This window comes from Lynx canadensis, chromosome C2 (genome assembly GCF_007474595.2).
Source record: "Lynx canadensis isolate LIC74 chromosome C2, mLynCan4.pri.v2, whole genome shotgun sequence".
Taxonomy (NCBI): Eukaryota; Metazoa; Chordata; class Mammalia; order Carnivora; family Felidae; genus Lynx; species Lynx canadensis.
Genome location: NC_044311.2, coordinates 98,217,798 through 98,242,506, shown reverse-complemented (window position 1 = coordinate 98,242,506; position 24,709 = coordinate 98,217,798). Strand labels below are relative to the sequence as shown.

Genomic DNA, 24,709 nt, shown 5'->3' with positions numbered 1-24,709 from the left:
ACCATTCTTAAGCCTATGCCACATACCTCTTGGAATGAAATCTCAGGATATCTATATTGTGGGGGTTGAAAGGGTCTGAAGAAAAAATGTAGAATGGGGATCAAAATGACTATTTTAACATAAAGAAATGGGAAATCATTGCTTTATTCTATGGCTTAAATTAATAAATCAATAATCATTTATTAAAAACCTACGATGTGCAAATACTGTCAGCCAAGAGTAAGGAAGAATGAAAGCTATAAATACTAAATTGGAAAAAAAAATCCTTAAGCTTTACAGATACAGCTGAGTGCTGTTCTCTGTAGGCTAGCTTCCGGATAGGCATTTACAGAGTTTGGAAAAGAGTTTGCTGCCAAATACTGATATGCTATTGTTAATTTGACTCATTAAAATTACTATATTTACTATGTACCTTTTAGTTCTGCCGGTACTTTCTAGGTGTCGAAGGGGACACAAACTGTGTATAAACACAATCTCTGTATTTATGAAGCTTTCTGTGCAGTGGTAGGAGGAATGAGACACATAAACATACTCTAGTATAGAACAGTATGTAATCAGTGCCACATGAGACATATAAATAAGTGCTTTAACAGCTGGGCAGAAGTAAGACCTTCTGGTTATGGAACAACCCTTCCACAGACTTACTAAAATGGTTCAATGCACAAAAAGGAAGGGACCTGGACCAAGCTTCAAGTCAACTAGCCATCAGTGTGCATAGTGGTTTAGCTAGGCTGTTGGGAGGGAGGGGGGTGAGGGGAGGGGATATGTACTCTGTATCCACAACACCTCTCACACTGAATTGTCTTGTAACGTTTACCAAAAGCACCCATGGATGAAAGAGGAGTCAATATAGATGACAGGCTAGGTCAGGGGGCCTGCATCAGTCCTAGATATTAAGATGATGATTAATACTCTGTAAGAAGTTGGCATTGTAATGACATGACTTTTTTCCTCATACTAGTGTGAAAACTTCAATACTTTATCCACTCCAGAGTGATGGAAGGTGTGATTCAGGGTTTCATCCTTCTGAGTAAGCAAACACTTTGCCCATGAATTCCCTGCTAGCCCCTCAAAAGGATGAGTCAGAATGCATGCACTTTAGAAATAGTAATGGCAGTGGATCTGGGGTACCGCAGATATGTCGTGGTCCATATAAGAAGGCAGGCAGGCCCCCATGCAGAAGGAAACAGAATTTGGATGTTGTGGTTTCTAGGTCTAGGTTCTACCTATAGAATCACCTTTTTCACTTTTTATTCTTTTTGGAAACTCTAGCTCTTTGCATCATAAATAGTGGCCTTCCATATCTGATGTGTGTGTGTCTGTGTGTGTGTCTTTTTAAGGGGGAGGATGGCATTACTGATGTGCTTTTATAAAGGATTCAAGGTTGTCTGGATCCTCAAAGAATGCAATTGGAAAAAAAAATACTGTTTCTTTGATTCAATGGTGCTTACATTTGGGCAGAGTTTTCTTTTTCCATCCTCAGATACAGTATTTGAGACAATCTGCCCACAATGGAAAGCTTTTAGAGCTTCAAAAGTGTAGGCGAACCAAATCAGAATTAATCTCTGTGAAAATGGAGACTCAGGCACATGGAAAAAGTTTAGACAAGAATCCAGGCAAGAGGCAAACCCATAGAAAGATATATGACATCTTCCCTAATTCCAGGTGAGCTGGAGTAGGACAGGTGAGGAAGGACCATGGGGAGTTCCAGCCACTCATATAATCCACCCTCTCACCTGTGCCTAGAGAACTGGGGTCTCTGTTACCAGGGGGTCTAGCTGATTTAGTTCCTATGTGTCCTGTGGTCTGACATGCATTGACCCAGAGGAGACTAACTAAGGGAAGTCTAGGCTAATTGGGGCCACGATAGCGTGGCCAACAGCTATTCACTCAAAATGAACTAACCAGATCAGTCTGCAGGGTAAAACCATAGCAGTGTTTGCTTTTATTATCATATTAAAAGCTGTGCATTTTATTGGGGGGAAAAACTCTTAAAAAAAAAAAAGCCTTGCAAACCATAGAAGCAAAAAGGGTGGAAGATAATGATGATCACCTTTGAATACTTGGTATATACCCAGCAGTTTTTTGTTTTTTTTTTTTTAATATATGTGGATTTCTCGACATATGCCATCTATTTGATGCTCATACCGAAAGAGCACAGGACTCATAGGAAGGAGTTCTATTTTGATCGTTTTCTCTGTGAGGAGCCTAGGGTTCAGAGAGGTTAGGTGACTCTCCTGCAGTCACCCAGTTCACAGGGGCTAAGCTGGGATTCCAATTGGAGGGACAGGACACAAACCCTGTGCTCTTTGTCATGCCTTGTGCTTTTCGTGGCACAGAATCAGTGTTGGGGGAACTCTGCCCAGCATCTCTGGTTAGCAGAGTGAATCGCTTTTATCATTTGCCAACATGTCATAGAAAAACCCAAAACCACAAAAAACTTAAAACTTCTGCCTCTAGGAGATTTCCTATTGACCACCTGAAGTTTGGTGTGGTTACATATTATTTGAATATCTGTCCATCTTATAGAAAGTCTGACAAGAGTAAAGAATTTTTCATTTATGCTAGCTCCTACATTAGTTAAAAGTCTCCTCTTCCTATATAACGCTGTGCCCTGGGAACTCTCTTGCTGCCAGAAACTCATCTGGAAATGCTGAAAAGTCAGAATTTGGGGCCTTTATACGGACTAATATTACCAGCTGTGAGTCGGCTTGAACATCAGTAATATGATATTTCCCGCTACAATTTGATTTGGTTAAAACGTGTTTGAAGTTCACCCTTTTATTAACTAGAATTACCACCTCCTGTAACTGGAGGGCCCCTGAGAGCAGGCTGCTAGTGCAATCCAACCTCCTACCCGCCATCAGCGCATTTCCTGGCAACAAATACTATTAAATTGATAACTACAGAAACAGGTCAAAATGTCTTTTCAATAGTTGCTAATGTTCTCCTAATGCTCCATGGCCTCCCTTTGATTCTCCTGCTAACATTTTCTATCACATCACAGCAGCAACAACTAGTGAAGAGAAATGACTAGAACATGGTGAAGCTTGTGGAGGATGGAGGTGCTCTTAGGAGTTTGCCAGATTGCTGGATAGAAGAGCTACGTATTCCTCAGGGCTGGGGGGCCCTAGCTCAGCTCTGCATGTGGGTTGGGTGACCCAGGAGAAAAAGCCGGGTCACATCTAAGCCTTAATACCCATGTCTGCAAAAGAGGAAACTCAAGGTGACTGATTATTCAAATTTGCAAAACACTCTGAGTTCACAGGAGGTAGGAGCCTTGATTTATCACAAAGCAGTCAGTTTTAAACTTATTTACTCTACTTTCATAACCATACCCATTAGGGCCTTGACTATCCAAGATAGAAACTTATTTTCATATCAAAAAAAATGTGACTGTGGCATATTTTTGTAACAGAAGACCCTCTGCAATCATCTGGGGTTTGATTATTCACTGTGTAAACCTACATTCCCCCCCGCCCCCCCGCGCCCCCGCCTCTCCCAGGAAGAAAGTTTGCTTTTCTGAGTTCACATCACATTATGTGACCAAAGATAAAGATGGGGGTGGGTGGGTATAGTTGCATCGGGATGTCGCTGATTCTAGGCAGACTAGTTTGGCTCCTAAGAGACAGCCACCTATACGGTAAGCCTCCTTGTTCATGAGGTGCATTTCAATTGCCAACACCTCTTCTGAAATGCAAACATCCTGTGTGTGGGGGGGTTAAGCCATTTGTGCCTCATGCTCTAAGCACTTTAACCCCAAGAGGGCTACCCCTGTTTAAAGTAGTTTTGGGGAAAAAAAATTAAAAAAAAAATAAAGTAGTTTTGAATTAGAGCTAGGGGAAGGCAGGGAGAGGGAGAAGAAGGAAGTCAGATTAACACAAGGACCTTGGGCCCTGGAGGCAGAGGAAAGGAGGAAGGGAGTGGCTATGACTGAAAAGGACTCAATTTCCTTTGCCATTTTTGCCCTGGGCCTCGTCTGGAGAAGCCAAGGTTTATGAATAAGGCTTTTGGCTCTTCTGTTGTGCCACGGTTGTGCTGGTGCTAGACAGGAGATCGGCACTGATTTAAAAACTTGCCAACTTCAGCCTACCTGGTTCAGGCAAGAATAGGCTACTCTAATCTGCTATTTAAACTTGCAAAGCCAACACACAGTCTAGGACGATTCCACCAGATTCCTCCCTCTTTCTTTCCTTTCCTGGAGAGGAAGAGTAAATGTGTAGAAAAGAGGGTAGGGGAGAAGGAGCAGGGAGAGGTGCAGGAAGCTAACCCTTCCTGAGTGAGCCTCTCTCTGGGTCCTCCCAACAATCCTGGAGGCATTATAAGTGATAGGAAGTATTTTTATAGGTTCAGAGAAGCTAACTAGCTTAAGGTGACCAGGCACGTTCCTTTTTTACATGTAACTCTCCCTGCTCCTAGTTTCTCCTGTATATTTCCTCCTCCTCCTGTTTAGAAAATGGTTTATGGGCCGGTCATTTAGAATAGATCTTTAAGAATGTTGAGGGTTCTGAGTCGTCAAAAGCATATCTGGCTAGGAGTCTGGAGGTTTGGATTCTTCTGGTTAAATCCTGGTTCTAACACACTGTCACTGTGGACAGGCCCATGCATCTCCATGGGGTCTAATCCAGACTTTATGATTTTGTCATTCATACTCTTCTAGGTGGTGGCAGGGGTTAGCGTGTATGTACAAAATTTAGCAAGACTCATTCTTATTAGATGCCATATGGAGACTAAAGAGAGGAACTTCCTCCTCCTCATGCCAGTTTTGAGTAAGAAGGATGAAGTGATGGGCTGAAGGCAGGAGGGGATGTGGGGAGGACAGAGGACACAGCTATGGCGGCCGCAATGGTGGAAGTCTAAGAGAGACAGAAGCCCGGGGTCAGAGCTGGGAGATCAGCTTGTTTTTAAAATACCCTGGTATGTCTGATAGTATAATGCTTGGGAAGTCCTAGTCTAAGGTTACTTGAATGTTAGATGTTCTTTTTTTTCAATCTCAATTTAATGGTTGAAGTCTATGTTAATCATCCAATAAAGGGCAAAGACTTTAGTACCACAACTATTTCTCCCAAGTATCAACCTCTAGCAAAGGAAAAAAAAAAAACAAAAAAAAAAAAAAAAAAAACAAAAAAAAAAAAACCAAACTTGGCTGTGACAACTACTACTGAGTTTCTGATTACAAGACAAGACCATCTTGATTATAATCATCTCAAGTTGTCTGGAGGATGGAAGGAGTGATGGGTTCTTCAGAACCACATTATATGGACAAAAATCTTCTAAGTTTAATACAGGAATTAGCTTCTGAGGAATTGAAAGAGGATTATTTTCAGTAAGAAGAAAAGACATGTGCCTGATACCTTCAGTTGGCATGCCAGGAGAACATAAATTCCAGGTAGGACCAACTATATAATTTGTAGGGTTTAAGGTAAAATGAAACTGTGGAGCCCCTTATTTAAAAATCATAAGAATTTCAAGATGGCAAGAGCAGAGCATGAATCCCAAGCACACAGCCCTACTAATAAGCATGGGGCCCTAGAAGGTAGCCCTGATTCTAGTTATTGTTTTCACTAAGCCATTCTACTCCCATAGTTGCCAAGACCAAAATTAAGAAAGATGCACTACTGTTCTCAAAACTCTCAGTGAACCCTGTCTTTCTAGGGTAAGGACGCAACTGAAGTCTGTAGCAAGGATCAGAAATTTCTGAGGTCTGCCAACATGTTTGATAGATCGCAACTGCACTGGCTTCTGCTACGTTTGTCACAGACACTAATCCCCACTTCTGTCACAACCCAGAGATGCCCAGGATATTAATGTCTGGGAATTTAAACATATTTTCTAAAAACACAAATTTCCCTGAAAACACACACACACACACACACACACACACACACACACACACACACAGACACCAAAACAAGCAGAAGTTACTAAAAAGACACTGACTTTCCTGGATGTTAAGTCCTGTCCCTGATTTCTTTCTGGCCTTACCTTGAGCAGTTCTTGGACATGTGCACACAGGCTCAAAGCACAGGTGAATTACCACAATGACTCTTTTCAGTTTGGGAAAAAATAGAGGAAACAGGAGAACCTGGTCATAGCCCAGTAGAAACTCCTTGTTTCACTAACAGTATGCTTGTTCCCTCTCTCTCTCCTTATTATGCTAAGTTGGAACTATGACTTCACTTTTCATGCAAGCCAGTTTCTCTTTCTTGGATGCTTGGAATGGACCAAAAAAAAAAGTTAGTAGTTGGTACCAGTCATGTCAAAAACATCACATTTATTTATCTTCACCTGCCTTCCTCATATCATTGCTATTCCACTGAGGTTTATATATAGAAAGTAGAGATTAAATAGCCAAAATGAACATCAAAAGAATTGTAGCAGTAGATAAAAGTGGCCTCCTTCCCAATGATCTTAGGGGCTTTATATATACTGAGTCTGATTCTCATTGGGACAGACGGGGAGCCTGGGCAGCTGCCTAGGATATTTGTATTGGTTGAAGCTATTCTCTCTTTATCCTTGTCCCATTTTCTAAAAAAGTAAGTGTCTAATACAGAGCACCAGTTCATTCTACAGCCAGAATTATACTTTGATACTACACCTTGATTCAGGATTTTCTTTACAGTGTCTGTTGGCAAAGCTAATCATTTACTTTGCTTAGTAAGCTTCCACTGCCTTTAGTTCAGGCAACATGGGTCCATAAGTAGATAGAAATGTGTTTGAATTTCTATAATCATGCTTAGATTTCCAAAAGCTGTCCATCTCATAGAGGTGATAGAGGCTTACTTATCATTTCTGAATGTTTTAACAACTGGCAATTAATAATGAAGCTCTTAAAAAAAGTGACTGACCTTCACTACAGTTGCATATATTAAATCCTGATTTGTTTATTTTTAAATCATTCTCCCCTCCTGTAAATAGATAGCTATAAATATATACGTTTATATACACATGTACAATCAGCCTTAGCAATACTGCTGTGAGGGAGATAGGATAGATGGTTTTCTATTCATTTGACAAATGCACTGTTATATAGAAGGGTTAAGTGATCTGTCCTGTAAGGAAGGGTGGAACTGGGTAAAAACAACCCTGCCACATCTGTTCTCAAGTTATACCACTCTGGAATGGGGCAGCCATTGTTTTTGGGCTACCTGATCTAAAGATTAGGCAAGGCAATTTTCTGAAAAAAAGAGTTTAACTCTTTCTTCTGTCTCTCATACTTTCTCTCTCTGTCTCTTCCCCCTGAGATTATTATAAACTATTGATAAATGTGCCTGCTCTGTGCTTATACTTGCTCTTTGTGGGCTCTGATGGGTTTTAGCTTTTAAGAGAGCATCAGAAAAAAAAAATCACCTCCAAAATGTTCGAAGGATAAAGAGAGCTGGAACAGTTAGTTTGAGTTAATGTGCCTAATAAAAGTTGATATTGATACAAGTGAGGTCTTGGACTCTCCTTACACAAGAGTTAGTCGATAGGCTATAGAGTGATAGATCACTCAGCAGAGGCTTTTTGGAGGCAGGACTTGCTCATCCATACCCCTGTTGTCCTCCTGGGATCTCAGCTGAGGGCCAGAGTTTCTGTTGCCTCTTTCTGCTTTCACTTGCTCCTACTGTACCTTAGGGGTGCACCCTCTAAATTCCTGGCCTTAGTCTTTCTCTGTGATTGGTACATATTTGCATGTCACATACAGTGCTCTTATTTGATTAAAAAGAAAGGAGGGGGGCGGACTGTTATTTGTCCAGAGAAAGACTATTCGGATATTATTTTAATTCCTTAGGAGCTATTTTGTTGATTATTTGTGGGAATAAAAAAAAAAAATCTTACGTTTCTTGCCTCTGCTCCTACTTCCCAATGTTATCTGGTAAATGCTTAGGAAATACAATTTTAATACATCCTAAACAAAACTTAATTGTGCAAGAAAACCAAGAGAGAAGAACATATAATGAATTTGGAAGCTAAATGTGATATGTTACTTAATTCTGAAATATCTGCCATTCTTACTCGTTTGTATCAGAATGTAACACTGTTGACAGATTAGCTATCCACGTGAAGGTTCTTTTTTTTTTTTTTTTTTTTTTTTTTTTAATGAAGGGACAGAATTATAAGTTTCCTTTCTGGTGATAAGAACTACAGCCCCTGCAGCACAACAGCACCTGAGTAGCATCTGCTACATGAAGCCGGCTTCTGTGATTCCTCGTGAAGGAGAGGCTGTACTATCAACATGTTCAAGAAAGCTGCTTCTATTTAGGACCCAGACTCCACGCAGGGTGCCCGCATTTCCCTCGGAACCTCTGCTGGCTGTCGTCCCACGAGGTGCCCAGTCTGCAGCTGCCACTCAGACGTGTGTGTGGGCCAGGAAGGGACACGGAGCTCTGTCGTACCAGTGCAATTATTGTAAGGAGCTAGCTTTGCTGCAACGGCTTTGCTCTTTTATATTCCAGGCAACACGCCGTTGAATATAATTCATAATGAACATATTCAACATTTTTCCATCAGTTCAATACATTATTCATAAATATTAGAGATGGAAAAGACCTAGTAGATTACTGAGTCTAAACCGCCTTCCCGCACCTCCATTCCCCCCAACTGTTGATGCTAGCTCGAAACAACAACAACAAATCACCCAGGAAAAGCAACAGATTCACAATTTTTAAGTAAAAAGGAAAGCTCCCAAGAAGGCTGTGTGGAGGGTGGGGAAGTCCGAGGCCTTCCCTTCCCACTGCTGTGGCTCTCTGAGGACAAGGACTACTGGTGACTCTTTGCTGTGAAGACAGGCCAAGGGAGAGAAATGCCCATTTCTCCTCTGGAGAATCAGAATTCAGGGTAAAGAAAGCCCAAGAGGCGATACCATGTCCTGGGGCAAGTGCTTACTATCTGTTTCCACAACCCGGCATGGACTCAGGCACTCTTCTCTCCAGTTAGAAGTTGAGATACTGACTATAATGATAAAAAGAAAATGTATAAATAAATAGAAAGTTAAAACTACTAGAGAATGCTCCCTGGGATTATCTGTACTATCAAGATAGGAAAACTTTGCAGATGCTACTGTCTCTCTAGAGGAATAAATGCTTGCATTTTAATATTCTCAGCAGCTGGTTCCTGTTGAATACCATCAGGATGATTCAGCCACCCACCAGGAACACCAGTAACAGCAAGTGCACACGCAGAAATCTGCAAAACTTTCTTCTCTTGATGCCAACACCATTACTCTGCAAAGTCAGAACCCTTTACTGAATTACCAGTTCTACTAAATGTGACCCTTTCCCCCCCGAATACCAGCACACTCTCGAATAAATGGAACTTGTGGCTGAGTAAGAAGCAACATCCTTCCTGATTTGGCCATACCCTGCTAGCAGTCTCTCTTTGGCCATGGTCATATGACCTGCTCCTTTTGACATTTCTCATATATTCGCTGTAACCTTGAAAGACCAGCAAGATCTGTACACACCCCGAGTCCAACTTGCACGTCATCGCACTATAGTGGAAGCTGTGCACTTAATGCTGTATCTCTACACTGACCTGCCTCAGGTTATATCCTCACTTCCATTTTTCAGAAGTTTTCCCTTTCCACAGAATGTGGCTGCAAGCCAGGACAAACAGAAATGTGTAGATGAACAGCACTGACCACTGATATCATTAATACAGAATTACCATGCCATACTCGAGTTAGAGAAAAGTCTATACTTGCCCCCTTCTTCAAACAGACAAGATTAGGCATAAAGGGGAAAAAATGCCAAAGATGATAGCTGGCTATCAAAATTGTCTCACTGCCTCATTTTCAGGTCCCCAAAGTAAAATCTAAGGACATTCAACACAGATTCAGGTGCTCTCAACAGCCATGAAAATATATGGCTGGAGAGGGAATCTATAAATGTAATGAATACACAATTGGCTTATAACAGATGCAACTAAAATTAAATTCAATATCTTGACCTGCTCTCCAAAGTGAAAGTTTCTAGTTCAGGCTACAGACAGAGGTATAACAAGCTCATTAATCACATGAACCAGAACTGTAAGCTGACATTTCTGGGGATGCTGCAAAGAGCAATCCTAAGTGGTTGGGGGGGTCTGTGAGGAACCTGGAAGGGAACATGGCACTGATAGTGCACAGGGAGCAACAGATACCCTTATAGCATATGTAGGTCAGCACTGGCCACAACCAGCCACCATTCCAAACTTCCAGGAAACAAAGTAAGACCCTCTATAAGGAAGTAATAGACCCTATGGACTTTCATAAGAAGACTCAATATAATTTTATTCAGTTCCTATTATGTAAAAGTCATTGTGTTTGTATTTGTTGCCTGAGGAGATAATGAACTCAATGAAGTCCATCTATGACCTCAAGAAGAATGTTGCTGGGAAAGAGCTACAGACAAGGGAATATTAATAACGGTAGTAGTAACAACAACAATGATATCAAGTGATAGCCACATGCTAGTCCTCGTGCCATGAACTTTCTATACTCCATTTCATAAAATTCTTACAATATCTCAGCAAGGTAGTTATTTTCCTATTTACAGATGTGGAAAGTGAGGCTCAGTGAAATTAAGTGCATTGCCCAAAATTACATAGACTTGTTCCTTACATTACAAATAAATACACAAATGCCTAATGTGTAAGACAGAACACGACAAGAGCCGTTAAAAGACAGAGAATATTGTCATGGTGCCTGGGTAGCTCAGTCAGTTAAGTGTCTGACTCTTGATTTCCACTCAGGTCATGATCTCACGGTTCATGAGTTTGAGCCCCACATTGGGCGCCCCATGGAGCCTGCTTGGGATTCTCTCTCTCTCCTTCTCTCTGTCCCTCCTCTGCTCATGTTCTCTCTCTCAAAACAAATAAATAAAACTTTTCTTAAAAATTTTTTTTTTAACGTTTATTTTTGAGACAGAGAGAGAAAGAGCACGAGCAGGGGAGGGTCAGAGAGAGAGGGACACACAGAATCTGAAACGGGCTCCAGGCTCTGAGCTGTCAGCACAGAGCCCAACGCAGGGCTCGAACTCATGGACCGTGAGATCATGACCTGAGCCGATGTCGGAGGCTTAACCGACTGAGCCACCCAGACGCCCCCAAATAAATAAAACTTAAAAAATAAATAAATAAAAAGAGTCTTGTAGAAATAAAGAACACCAGGGGAAAAGGAACAGGGATGTGAAAATGTGGTGTGTGCTTAGGAAGCAAGGAGTAGCCCAGTCTGTAATGTGTTTAAACTTGTTGGCTCAGCACCCTCTGATTAGAACTCATACTTTGATAAGATAATAAGATACATCCATCTGTACAAAAAGATTTCTAGGAAGAAGGACTTCTTTTCAAAAGATCTTCTGGCTACAGTTTCTCAATTTTTTTTTTCTTTTCCTTCCTTCCTTCCTTCCTTCCTTCCTTCCTTCCTTCCTTCTTTCCTTTCTTTTTTCTTTCTTTCTTTCTTCCTTTCTTTCTTTCTTCTTTTTTTCTGTCTGTCTTTCTTTTGGTGGGGGCAGATGGAAGAAGAGATATGACATACACTTTGGAGGAGATATGAATGTCAGGGGAGCAGTGTTAACTGCAGAGGATGTCCGGAAAGTGCAAGATCTGGATGCATTTTCTTTTATTCCCCAGAATGCCTTATCCTTAGCACATGTTTGCCCCTTCCCCATTAAGGTAAGGTTATTGGTTAAGGCAATAGGAACCCAAAGGGCTTGGTTCCTTTGCTCTCTTACTCAATTACTTCTGGAATATCATTTAGTTTTTATTTTTATAAAAAATGTTTTAGGGGTCAGAATGTGGTATAGGAGCAGTAGCTAGAAAACCTGAGTTCTAATACAATTTGCCTTCCTCATCTCGAGAAAATTTTGTCACTTCTCTGTTTAAATTTTCTTATCAGTAAACTAAAGGGTTTAAGCCCAGATAGCATTTCTTAATCTGTCAACCCCCCGTCCCTTTTGATGAAAATAAAACCTTATCCTTTTCTGAATTTTTTTCACTCTTCTCTATTTAGATCCCTGGTTCACAGAATCCATTGTACATCACCACTAGTCAAGATGAAATTCGTGGAGCTTTATTTTCTCTATTTTTTAAGCTTTCCTATTAAAATTTTTCCAAATATAAGTCATTGTAATACATAAAAAATACATATTTTCTCAAATTCTATGTGGTCTTGTGACCATATATTCAGTATTTTTTTTTCTGGAGAGTTTTCACTCACCCATATTGAGATATGTAAGGCTCCTTCAAGCTCTAAGATGTAATGATTATGATTCTATGATGCTGACATTTGCTTTGTTGACACTTAACGCAGAGCTTTTCAACTTCAAACAATAGCATAACAAGTTGCTATAACAATTACACTTATAGGAATCTTTAAGCAGATGTATACAACATCTCTTTACCAGTATCACACTGGACAGCCAAAGCTTAGGAGGTTGTTAAAATTCTTCACTTGATTATATCTTATAGAAAAAAGGATTGCCTTCCTATCTACTTTTAAAATTGATTGACTCTATTTTTTTCCGGCATGTTAATTTTCCAGCATGCCACAGCTTTAAACATTCTCCAATAACTTTAATCACTAGCCCCAACCCTGTCACAGCCCCTGTGTCTCACCCTTCTGACCTTCCCCACTGAGTTCACTCTTACTGATGTAATCATACATGCTTCTTTGTAGTGACATTCGTCACAGTGCTCATTTAGAATTATCATCATTCCTACTGCACCCTAGGTCAACGGAACTAAACGTGCTTATGCAATTTGTTGCCATTTTAATTTTGTCAGTTAGGACTTCTTCATCCAGAAGAACAATTTATTTTATCTGATCGATATATAACTAGCCAGTCAAATGACTCTGAAAAATTGGCAGAAAATCATTCGTTGGGGCAAAATTTTATATCAAAGAGAGGGTTTTGTAAATCTGAAAAGTGGCATTTCACTGACCTTGAATCCACAGGTCCAAAATTTATTAGTGTGAACTTAGTTTTTCAGTCTATTAAAGCAATGAGCCTAAAATATAGGTGATTTATACTTACGTGTGTGTTGAATTTAATAAACTAGTCGAGAATCAGGCATTTTTAAAGAAATCTTCAGCCTGTTCCACATTGACTAATTCACTGATTTTGAGATATAGTGGAAAATATTCTTTTTGCTGTAGCTTAAACTTTTTTTTTTTTTTTTTAATAAATAGAGCTTCAGAGACTGCAAAGTGGCAATGTGGGTCACTGCGACATTCTATATATTTCTCAACTTTGCTCTTTCTACTGTCAGGGTATGCACAAATAAATAAATCCACAGTAGTTTAAAGATAGAAATTTGGCTTAACTATGAAAACATAGCTTAATAGACCTGAAAGCTTGGCATCTCATCATGGCTGTATTTTATAAGGCTGACAATGCCACCTTATAAAAGATACATTCGGTTATTTTCATGTTCGATCAAAAGTGAGGGTTTCAGGAATGGGAATGGATTACAGATTGTTCTCTCCTGGTTATTTTTGGCTTTAAGTATATTGATCATTTTATCATTTTCTTGTTTTAAACTGCTTTAAACACAGCACAAATGTTATTCTCATCATGCCAGAAATGGGTTTGGAATTGATTTTGAGTTTCCATCAATTTTACTCTTTGCTCTCTGTGAGAAGTTTTTCACTTGCTTAAATTCAAAAGGATAGTTTTGTTCAAAAGATGTCAGAGTACAACATTTAGAGATCCTTAGCTGGACAAGAAAACTCACATTTTCTGCTTTAAAAAAGAATAAAAATCATGAATTTATTACCATGGACTTTATTGAAATTAGTGAGGAATCATTCATACGAATGCAATTTCAAGGGCGTCCTCCCTCTTTCTCTTCATGTAAGTGTTCGACAAAAGCATGTATCTTCTGAGAAGCCGGCCTGATTGGTCCAGGTTGGCACTGTTTCAGTGTTTGGCCTACGGCGGCTGCTTAGGAATAATTTTGTCTCATCCTCTCTATTTTCCTGGACCGTATCGGACTCAGACACGTGGTATGCAAAGGAAATCCAAGTCCCTTAAAAATGCTATTTCTTTGGGTTCTAAAGCCAAGCCGAGTTCTACTTTGGCCAAATGATCTTATCAAGATTTAACAAGAGATATGCAATAATATCTCCAATCTGTGAGCAGACATTCACTAAAGAAGATAATTTACTACATACAGAATACATATATTTTCCCTCCTGATACTGGGGAGGGACATGATCGAACTTACTCTATTGGCACTGAGAAAAACATAACACTGAGACAAATTTTATGGCAATTATTCATTTCAGTTAATTTAGAAAGAAATAAACAAGTAGTTCTTTCCATATTAAAACAGATACCGGAGATCTATTTTCAGTTATTGCTGAAAATATTTTGGCTTCCATAAAGGCACCTTACTAACACAGCTGCTTTGCCCTCCTCTGCGCTGTCACAATTCAGAATTTGTAACATTTCAGCCAGGTTCTCTAGACTAATTGGATGAAACAATTGCATTACAGTGTTAAGATTCCTTTGCAGAATCAAATAAGAGGAGATCTGCACAGTTCAGATAGCCTGGAAGATTTGTAACAAATACAGCCCAAATCCTACATGTTCCATACATTTTTCTGCATCTAAAGTAATGATCACTTGTATAATAAGTGCTAGGATTTAACTTCACACTTAGGACTATCAACACAGGGAGATATTTAGATATGTAAACTTCATTTCCCTACCCCATCCTTACTTTTCCCCTGTACCATGTTTTGGGTTTCAGAGCAAAAGCTTTATCTCTTTTGAAAAGTGCCAGGAAATCTCTTCTCCAGTTCTCTAGGCCCTTGATTTTACATGTGTAGTAATGACATACCTTGAAACAGCCCCACAAAGCAGAGTGGGACATTAATTTAAATACAGACTTAGGGGGAAGAGCTCCATCTACTGAATCAGTTAGATCATAGTTTGTACCCTACAGTTATCCCATTCACTACTTTCAACCTCTCAGAGGCTCTGGAGAGAATAAAGAAAGTTATAGCCATCAAACAGCTTTGAGTCTGAGGCCATTTTGACTATTTCCCAGATACTCTGAGCCCCTTTCCTTCACCCTTCTCAATCTCCAAAGCTTTCCATGTTTCAGTACAAAAGAAAAATGGGATGCTTTACTATATAAACCATCCTTGGAAAGGCAGGAAGCCTTTGGTTACTAAAGGAAAAGCCTAGATAGCTAAGGGGAAAGCTACAGAAAGAAAACCACTCCACCTGGCCAGTTGAGCAGCCCAGGTAAAAAGCAAAGAGAAGTCTACTTACTCCTCCCGCCTGGCATCATTGCTGGGGAAGTCTGCAGCCACCCAGGACCAGTTCTTCTGGGCTCTCCCCAGCTGCACAGTGTTGTTGTGGCATTGGGAATTTGCTGTGGCTTCGTAAGATTATGGGGATATGCTTCAGCAAGCCAAAAGAGTCACAAACAAAATTCAGGAGAGAAAAAAAAAAGTACAAAAACAGCTGATCTTACTGGAGAAGCTCTTGGCATTTTCCTACATATGCCACAATTTTCTTTGGTATTTCCTGGTTCTGTGATCAGAAAAATTATCTTATCATGTTGATTACTGTTGTTTTCTCAGGGTTGCTGGGGGTGAGGGGTAGCACAGTGAGGGCAAACAGACAGACTGGGCAATAGCAAGGTAAAAATGACTTCTCCCACTTGTTTGAAAGTTTTCCAGGCGATCACAAGGTTAGAAAGTTTCTTCTTCATTATACTGAAGATATATAGAAATCATATATAGGAAAAAATGGCCATAGTCTTTCTAGACTGGGAAAGTAAAAAACTTCTTAACACAGTCACAGATATGGAACAAAGCAAACCGTATCTGAATAAACTGGAATGTTAATATAGCTGCATAAAATTCAAGTGTGTGTAAGACTTATAAAAATGCTCTATAAATTAAGATACCTTATTAGAATACAAATAGACATTAATAAGTAAATACATATATTAGATAATCAGATGGAGACAGTAGTTAACTGGATTTCTAAATTATAGAAAAAATAGAATACAATAAATTAATAAAAGTTTGCATTAATGCTAATCCTCTTTTATGTAAAAATAAAATTAATATAAATGTAAAGTGGAGTTGCGTATCTGGGTCTGTGTGTCTACGTATATCTGCACAAAGTATTTCTGACTGACATTGAAAGGTGATATGTTGCATGGAAATCGAAACTTTGAATTATTTTAAATTGTTCATTTAAAATATCAACATTAACCTGGCAGTTTTTCTCTTTCTTTTTTTTTTTTTACACATTTATTTTTCAGGTTCTGTTTTAAAGCATGAAAGGAAAGACAAATTAGAAAAACATTGCATATCAGTATGTATTTCGTAAAAGAATCCACCTGGATTTGCTAAAATATTTAGTTCTCAAAAAAACAAAAACAAAAACAAAAATAAACCCAACAACGGCTCATTAGATTTTTTTCAAGTCTTTCCAAGACAAGTTCAGTTCTGAGTCAAGAAAACTATGAGAAATTTCACCTCAAAATGAAATTTGCTTGGATAGTTATAAAGGCCCGAAAAACAACATTGTCTCCATCATAACTATAACAAACAGCTAATGAATAAATATATTTCTGACAAGAATCGATCAGAATTGCAAAGCCTGGGAGGGTCATCGCAGACTTGAGAAAGGTAACCAAGTGAGGAAACATCAAACGGAGTTAATGGAGATAAAACCTTCTGAAAAATGGAAAGTGTTAACAATCACTGACAGGAAAAAATATACTTCCACAACAGTGACAACAACAAAACAAAACAACCCAAAACAACTGGAAACACATATCTCTAGGAGCAAAATATATGACTACTTATTAAACAAGAGGAGAACCTACTTCTTTGTCATTCCCTTTGGAAGCCTGGCAAAAAAAAAGAAAGAAAGAAAGAAAGAAAGAAAGAAAGAAAGAAAGAAAGAAAGAAAGAAAGGTTGCACAAAAGATACATGTGTTCCTTTTCTGGTATTATTACAGGCCCACCTAGATTTAGCTTTCGATTCCAGATGAGATCAGGCATGTTCAGACTAGCACATCTTTGCTCTGTAAGAACAGAGCTGCTATCATTTCACTGGCAAATCCTCGTATCTCCAAATTTATGCACAATAGATGCCCTTAAAAATCTGCAGATTTTCTACTTCAGTCAAATACCTTACTGAGTTAAATTTTTTCTTAATTTAGTCTGCTAGTATGAAGCCGAAAAGTTAAGGCAAGCGACTCCTATAAGAAAGGAAAGTTGAATAGTACTTACCCTAAGTATAATGTGCAAGCCTGAATGGGGGAATCTACTTTTGCTCTATGATTTTTAGAAGGGAGTCCAGGTCTAAACTCAGCTCTCGCCCTTTTCCCTTCTGGAAAACTGAGTAGACTCCCTGAAGGTAGCTCTGAGAAAGATCATACAATTCAACAGCCTTACCTGTGGCCATTCAGAAGACTGCACTTTGGTGTGTGTTTAAAACTATGAATAAAGTCAGACACAGCGCATGCTCAGCAGGCAATTTAAAAATATTTATAACGTTGTTGTTTCAAAAACAAATTTCCTCAAACAAAGCAAAACTCACATTTCTTATCCATGCCAAGTTTAACGTTCTGAGACAAAGCTGTTTTGGAGTTTTCCGCTGGGGGAAAGAAAGGCTTCTAAAATTTTTTGTTGAACGAAAAATAGTTCTCCCTTCCCTTTTGGGTACTCTTAAAGGGGTGGAATAAATTTCCCTCCAAGTTTCAACAGAACTCACCTCTGGCTAAGATAAGCATTAGAAATTTAAGGTCTGTGAAAAACCATTTTAGAGAAAGTAACAAGGAACTAATAACAGTGGGCTTAAAGAATGTAATGGTCATATGAACATTCAGGGCTGTCTAGTTTATTACTGTACTTTAAAAAACCCTGATACAGACAGGATATATTATGCTTATGCGTAGATAAAGTACATCATGATGAGAATAATGCATAGGCAACCAGCCATTTGCACACACCTAGAGAAGTTATGTTTTTCTTCTGCTAACTAAAATCTGAACTCTCCAAAATTGAAAAACAGATACATCAAAAATTTAGGAGAAACCCCATAATAATGTTAGTTTAATTCCTCTGTTTGATACAGGAAGCATGGAGGGAAGGCAATCACATTATCAATTGGCTAAATTGCAAGTTACACAAAATAAAAATAAAAATTTGATTAAATATGATTCCCAAAGTACCAAATGCAGCAGGAATGCCTGTGTTACTCCTGCCTAGGAATTTCTCTTTCTCTTCCCTGAGTATCCCCAAGTTATGCCATTTTACCATCTATCACCAAACCCTTCACGGCCCCCCAGATCTCAGAGATCTTCTTGAAATCTCCCACTTAATTCTGAAGTCTCTGAATGACTTTCAGCCCTTGCTCTACTTTGCAGGGGTGCTCAGCTGACCTCACAAAAGCTCCACAGACACATCGTTCAGGATCTCTGATGCTTTCAAACTCAGCAGAGGGTGCCAAAAAAAAAAAAAAAAAGCCAACGATTAAAAAAAAAAGTTTATTAAAGTGAAACTAGGAGTGCAGATTTGAAGAAGTTGCTTCTACTTTTATTTCCCTCTCAACTCGGCACAGGTGTTTCCTAACTCACACTCCCCTGCATGCTGAGGAAGGGGGGGGGTGGTTAACTTAAGGTAAGGGAGTGGGCCAAGGGCCGACCCACAGCCAGTTAGGATCTCTACCCTCATGTGTTAATGGATGTGTTTAAAAATGGACCCCCCAAAAAGCCTAGAATGAGGTTTCTTTTTGGCAAATGATTAAACCAGTATACTGAAATAATTAAAGCTTTGTCCTTAAATAAAGCATCAGATCAACAGAACAAAAACAAAGATAAAAATTGCACACACATATGCATGCGCGCACACACACGCACACACACACACACACACACACACACCCTCTCTCTCTCTCCCTCTCTCTCTCTCACACAGATACACAAAACTAGCGGGTGAGGGGAGAAGGAAATTAAATAAAAGAAAACAAACAGAGTCCTAACAGGCCATTCTCCGAAAAGGAATCTAAATAAAAAGTCATATGATATCTGATAGTGCAGGACACGTCGCCAAGAACTGGAGCGGATTGCCTACAGGAAGAAAGGGCCAGTGTATTCCAGCTCAAAGAGCTTTTCTTTCCTCCTCCTCTATTTTTTTTCCCTTTTCTCCTCGACTGTGAATGTGTTACTCTCAGGTCAGATCCACGAAGAATCTCAGAATGACAGCTATCACCTTTCACTGTACTCTTGGCGGCACAACTAGCTGATAGGAGCTGCCTGAGTTGGGATCAAGAGGGGCTAGTGCAGCTTTCAGTAACAGCCTCTTACCCGTAGCCCTTCTGCCCCTTCATAGACCCCTTTGGTCACATAAAAAATAGACCAAAAACAAAAAAAAAACAAAACAAAAAAAAAAGCGAGAGCAAAAAAAAAAAAAAAAACAACAAAAAAAAAACCAAACCCAAAAAACCAAACCAAAACAAAAAACAAAAATGTAAACACAACAGCCCACAGCAACAAAAGAGTTCAGGGGAAAAAAAATCAGAAAGAAGCCAAAAGTGTGTGTGTGTGGGGGGGGGGGAAGCTCTTGCCTTCAATATAAAACTTTTTAGAGACTGAGTTTCTTTTCTCTTATTTTGATGACTTTCTCTTTAAAGATCCTTTTGTCCTGAAGCACTATTAGAAGCATAAAAATCTTTACAAAGAGAAAAGTCTGGAGGCAATACAAGAATCTTCCCGAAAAAAATACATAAATATAAGGGAGCTACCCTAGAAAATTTTGGATTTGTCAAAAGTTCCCCTAAATCTAATGTCTTTCAGGGAGTTCAAGTGGCCACCTAGTTCTTGTTTTTTGTCTGAGGGTCATTACTGAGGCAACACATACACAAGTAAGGTTTCCCGAAGAGTCCTTGTTATCAAGTTACTTCAAACATAAGGCGCTCACACCTCCCAGCCAGAAGGGTTTACTGACTAGTAGACATCACACTGCCCTGATATGTGTTACACTCTTAAGAAGTAGTTATATAAATGCAGTCTAAAAATATGAAAAAAATGTATATATCTATATCTTCCCTACAGTTTTTCTCCCCAGGGACAGGAATAGATTGTATTTTCAGTGAATGGAAAAAAAAAAAAAAAAGAAGAGAAAAGAAAGAAAAGAGTTTCTGAATCTTGAAACAACTGTTGTAGCTCATTTTCACTTGGTAAAATAGTTATCTCTAGTTAGGTATTGTACATAATACATATTTAAGGATTTTTCTGGTGCTTGTGCATTTTCCTCCTTGTTCTGTTTTATGTCTGTTAGGTACCTTAAAAAGATTTCCAAGTGACAATCGAGATACAAATGCATTAGGAGGAGAACTTTTAGAAAGAAAGCATTTTCTTGAGTTTGTAATTCAAGAATATTAGTATAAAGATATAAATGCATTTAGAAAACGATGGAATTGGTTAGTACATTTTGCACATACAGTTCACATGCTGATTTCTTTTTTTCTTTTCTCGGAGCATTAATTTGAAAATGATAAGCATTCTGGAATGTTTGCTACAAACACAAATTCATGGTAAAAATATACAAGCATAGGCAAAAAATCAAGTGGAGAACACAAAGCTACATGGCAGTCAGCATCGCTGAAAAATCTCTGTCTAGACTCTATTTCACTTGAACTAGTGTATCATGGAGGGGGCAAGCCATCTCTCCGGGGGTTTTTGGCATTTACGTAATTAGATGGAAACAAAAATAAAATACAAATATCTGCTCCCTTTAGTACCTTTTCTTTAATAACTGACAAGTGACACAGGCAGTACCAACACTTGTGAGACTGAGTGAACTAGTGCACCCCATTGGCATTTGGGGAGCCCGAATCCCTTAATTAACTTTTTACCCAAGTGGCAAAAGTAGAGGATATTCTCACCACTAAACTGATTATTTGGTGTACTCTCCTTCTCCCCTCCACAGGATTTTGGGGACCCAGAAAGGGTAAAGAGATGATAAGAGAAGATACATCCTGAACAACTTTTATTGTGAGTAGAAAAAAATAGCAGAGTGAGCATAAGAACAGTTGGATTTAGAAAGATTAAAAGAGGAGAAAAGAGCAACATATCCAACTTCATTAGCCTTTTTCCTTTTTGTTTTTTATGTATATATCTTGGGGTGATGGGGAGAAAAGATAACCGGATTTCTTTTGAATGTCTTTGTGTCATTATAGAGTGAATGTTCTGTTCCTGTCTCTTTCTTTTTAGGCGAAAAACTAATAAAAATAGAAAAACATATATCAGACATTAAGCTCACTTCCCCCCCCCCCCTTCCCTTTGTAAAGAACTCTTTGTTCTCTAGTGAAAATGCTGAAAAATCCCCGGGCAGCTACTCCCTGAAACAAGTGCAAAACACTTAGAGGCTTTTGGGCTGGCTGGGAGCCAGGAGCCCTCCCGCTGTCTGCTTAGAAGAGGGAAAAAAGAGGAGAGAGGGAGAGGGAGAGAGGGGAAGACGGATGGGGGGGCAGAGGGAGAGAGAGAGAGAGAGGGAGAGAGTGAGGGAGAGAGAGACGGAGAGAGAGTGGGAGAGAGAGAGAGGGAGAGAGAGAGAGGGAGAGAGAGAGAGAGAGAGAGAGAGAGAGAGAGAGAGAGAGAAATTGGAGCTTCCTTTAATAGACATAGGAAGCAACGTTTTTTTTTCTTTTTCTTTTTTTTCAAAACTGGCGGTCAAGCGTTAAGTAACTCCCGTCCAAATCCACCTGCTAGAAATGAACTTGGGTAACCCCCCAGGGGTGCACAAAGACAGGGAAGACAGTAACATACTCCATACTCTTTCCCACCCCCCGTTGTACTGCTTCCATTCTTTCTGCTCCCATACACAAATGCCCACAGATCTCACGCCACCCCCCCCTTACCCCCCAACAACAAACACAGCGAAATACATGCTCCCTCAGTCTCCTAAAAAAAAAAAAAAAAAGGCTTTTCCATCTCGGTTGCGACACAGTGATAAGGGGTAGCGAACATCTCATACCTGGTGTGAATGCTAATCAGTCAGGAGTTCTCCTTTTCCCAAGACAGGGAACTGTTTCCTTCCAAATTTATTAGAACCTCCTCCACTGCCTCTTTGAAAAACCTTCTTTGTCACCCTCTCCCAAGTCCCGATACTTCTTTAAAAAAAAAATGGCTTCGGAGCTCCTTCTATTCTTGATATTGATTCTCTCTCTCTCCCCCCACCCCTCCTCCTCTCTCCTGTCTGTGTCTCTTCTGAGTGGTCTATTGATAAGTCCCTGGAGGCACTGGGTCAGCCTGCCCGTAGGAAACCAGACACAATGCACAAATCTCCGAGTGCCATTCTGCCATCAGCAAGCAGACCACGTTTAGGAGAGAGAGAGAGGAAAAAAAAAACAGTAGAGCAAGAGACAGAGAGAGAGAGAGACCAACCGAAGGAGGGAGAGAGAGACCGAGAGAGGAAGAGAGAGGGGGGAGAGAGGGAGAGGGGGGGGGAGAGAGAGAGAGAGAGGGAGAGAGAGAGGGAGAGAGAGACACACACGGAAGGAGAGAGAGAGTGTGAGAAAAAGACTGATTGGAGCAGGAGGGAGGGAGAGAGAGAAAGGGAGAGGGAGAGAGAGCGCGAGGGAGAGCGACACTGCCAGTCAGGTTAATCATCCCTACTTTAATTAGCTGTTCGGCTTAGACATAAAACAATTGAATTTGAATGATCTGTCAGCAGGCTCGGCTGAACCAAAGGGGAAAAGCGAATATTACAAAAAGACTGTTGGTGTGTTCTGATAAGCAATACTGCTCGTACTGACAAATCCTCAAAGGGGGAACTATTAAAACTTACAACTAAACAAAAAGTGCAAATACAAATGGCACTAGATAGAGGTCTTTTAAAAAAAGGGAGTTTTCTCCCCTAGTTTTATGAACAGTAGATATTTGTGTGCAGGTGCCCATATATTAGGGTCTGCGTGTAATGTGTGAAAGTTTATTAACGATGGTCTAGGAGCGTAGCAGACAGATGCTGCAGAGAACAAGACAGGTACAGTCAGATGCCTAGTCTAGATCTTGGAGGGAGATGGATGCTGGGAGAAGAGGCACCGTGGCAAGAGATCAGCACAGACAAAGTCAGTGGGCAGACAGGCAGACAGATTTTAGGCACGGCACGATCTCGTCTAAAAAGGCAAAAGTTCTGATGCAATAATAGGTGCAAAACAATCCATCCATCCTCTCTCCCGGGAGCACTCTAAGGTACAGTTAAAATGGATTAATCTTTGTGACAAACAGAGCTGGCAAGGCAGACTATGGCAGACACTGAAGGCGATTTGCAGACCCAGAGAATACCAGAGCCGGAAAAAGCCACGGAGATCAATCTCCCCAACGCCCTAATTTAGCAGACGAGGAAACTGAGGCCCGGAGACTCAGGCCAATAAATTACAAAGGCAATCGCAAGTTGACATTGGAACCCAGGGCCTCAGCAGCCCACCAGGCTGGTGCTCTGCCTGTCATACCAGCTAACCTCCAGTTTTCGTTACAGACTCTGGCCCAACAGGTATGGCTATCACCCTTGTCTCCAGAATAACAAGATTGCTCCATCCCTGCAGTTACTGCACAAACCTCCAGTTTTTAAAACGTCTAAATAGCTAAGTTGAACCATTTTCTTGTCCATTTTGAATTCTAAGGATAGGGATTTAAGTCTTAATTCAGTGTCAGGAAAAAAAAGTAGAAAAATACAGCGTGGTAGAGGGCCTGTCTCGACAAGGTATAGTTGGTGTCACATTCCAAGCTAATGAAGGCCAGTGGATCGACCCACAGAGATCTCTCCCAGAGTTTGCAATTCTCTCTATGTATATCATCTGCTGTATGTCACCATGTAAGAAGATGTTGTTTTCTCCTACAAGTCATTTTTAAAATGTAGGCACACTGTGGGTGAAAGAGATTGAGGCTATTAGCCTACAATGCCGTTCTAAATCACTGGTGAGATTTGCTACCTGGAACATTAGCTGTGGGCAACTCTTCCTATATATTTCAATTGAAATGAGCTTCTAAAAGAGAAAGGGAAAACAGTATTACCTGCCCATACATTGGATGGTATCTTTTTTTTTGACACATATGATCCTATTCAGTAAGGATCTCCCTTTTGACAACAGATAATTGAAGGTGCTTTTTTTTTTTTTCTTTAAGGGGGAAGAGGTGCTTATGAAAAGAGCAGTACCATCAGGTGTCACTGGAGAGATGAAGTCTCTTGTCCTAAAACAAGAATCATGGTGTACATAAAAGGGAAAACTCCTTCTCAGTCATGCTTCAGTGACGCTGTTGCTACTTAGGGTGGAAGAAGAAAATTGACAGAAATGTCAGGCACCTGGGAGCCCACTGGAGGACGAGTAAGCCGAGAGAAGTCATAGCCAGAGTCATTTAGTTTATTTGTACATCAACTCTTTAACAATAGCTGCTGTGACGTGTCTAAAACACCTGGTCCACAGTCAGTCAATTTAGGGAGAGGTGGGACCACCGATTTTGACACTGGTCCTCCTGCAGGTCTCAAAGCACCTGATAGGCAAGAACCTACAGCAGAGAAGTGATGTGCTTAGTAAATCCATGTGGGGTGAATTGGGTGAAGAAGGGAATGAGCTTTGGAGTCAAAGAGACCTTTATAACACTGTGTAAGTCATGGCCACTTTCAGAGCCTCAGTTTCCCTACCTGTAAAAGGTGATAATATTAATCCCACATGGTTGTTCTAAGCATGACATGAGCTAACATATATAC

At 40.0% G+C, this 24,709-nt stretch overlaps 1 protein-coding gene across 4 annotated transcripts in view; it reads right to left on the bottom strand.

Moving 5' to 3' along the window:
* Positions 1 to 24,709, bottom strand: part of ZBTB20 (zinc finger and BTB domain containing 20) — a 769,186-nt gene that overhangs the window by 97,045 nt on the left and 647,432 nt on the right. Inside the window, exon 1 of one of the 4 annotated variants that reach the window (XM_030330012.1) lies at positions 21,977 to 22,293. The exons of the other annotated variants lie outside the window; for them this stretch is intronic. The gene's annotated coding sequence lies outside the window, so the exon portion shown is untranslated. Of the gene's footprint in view, positions 1 to 21,976; positions 22,294 to 24,709 lie in introns of those variants that run through there. 4 annotated transcript variants of the gene reach the window in all.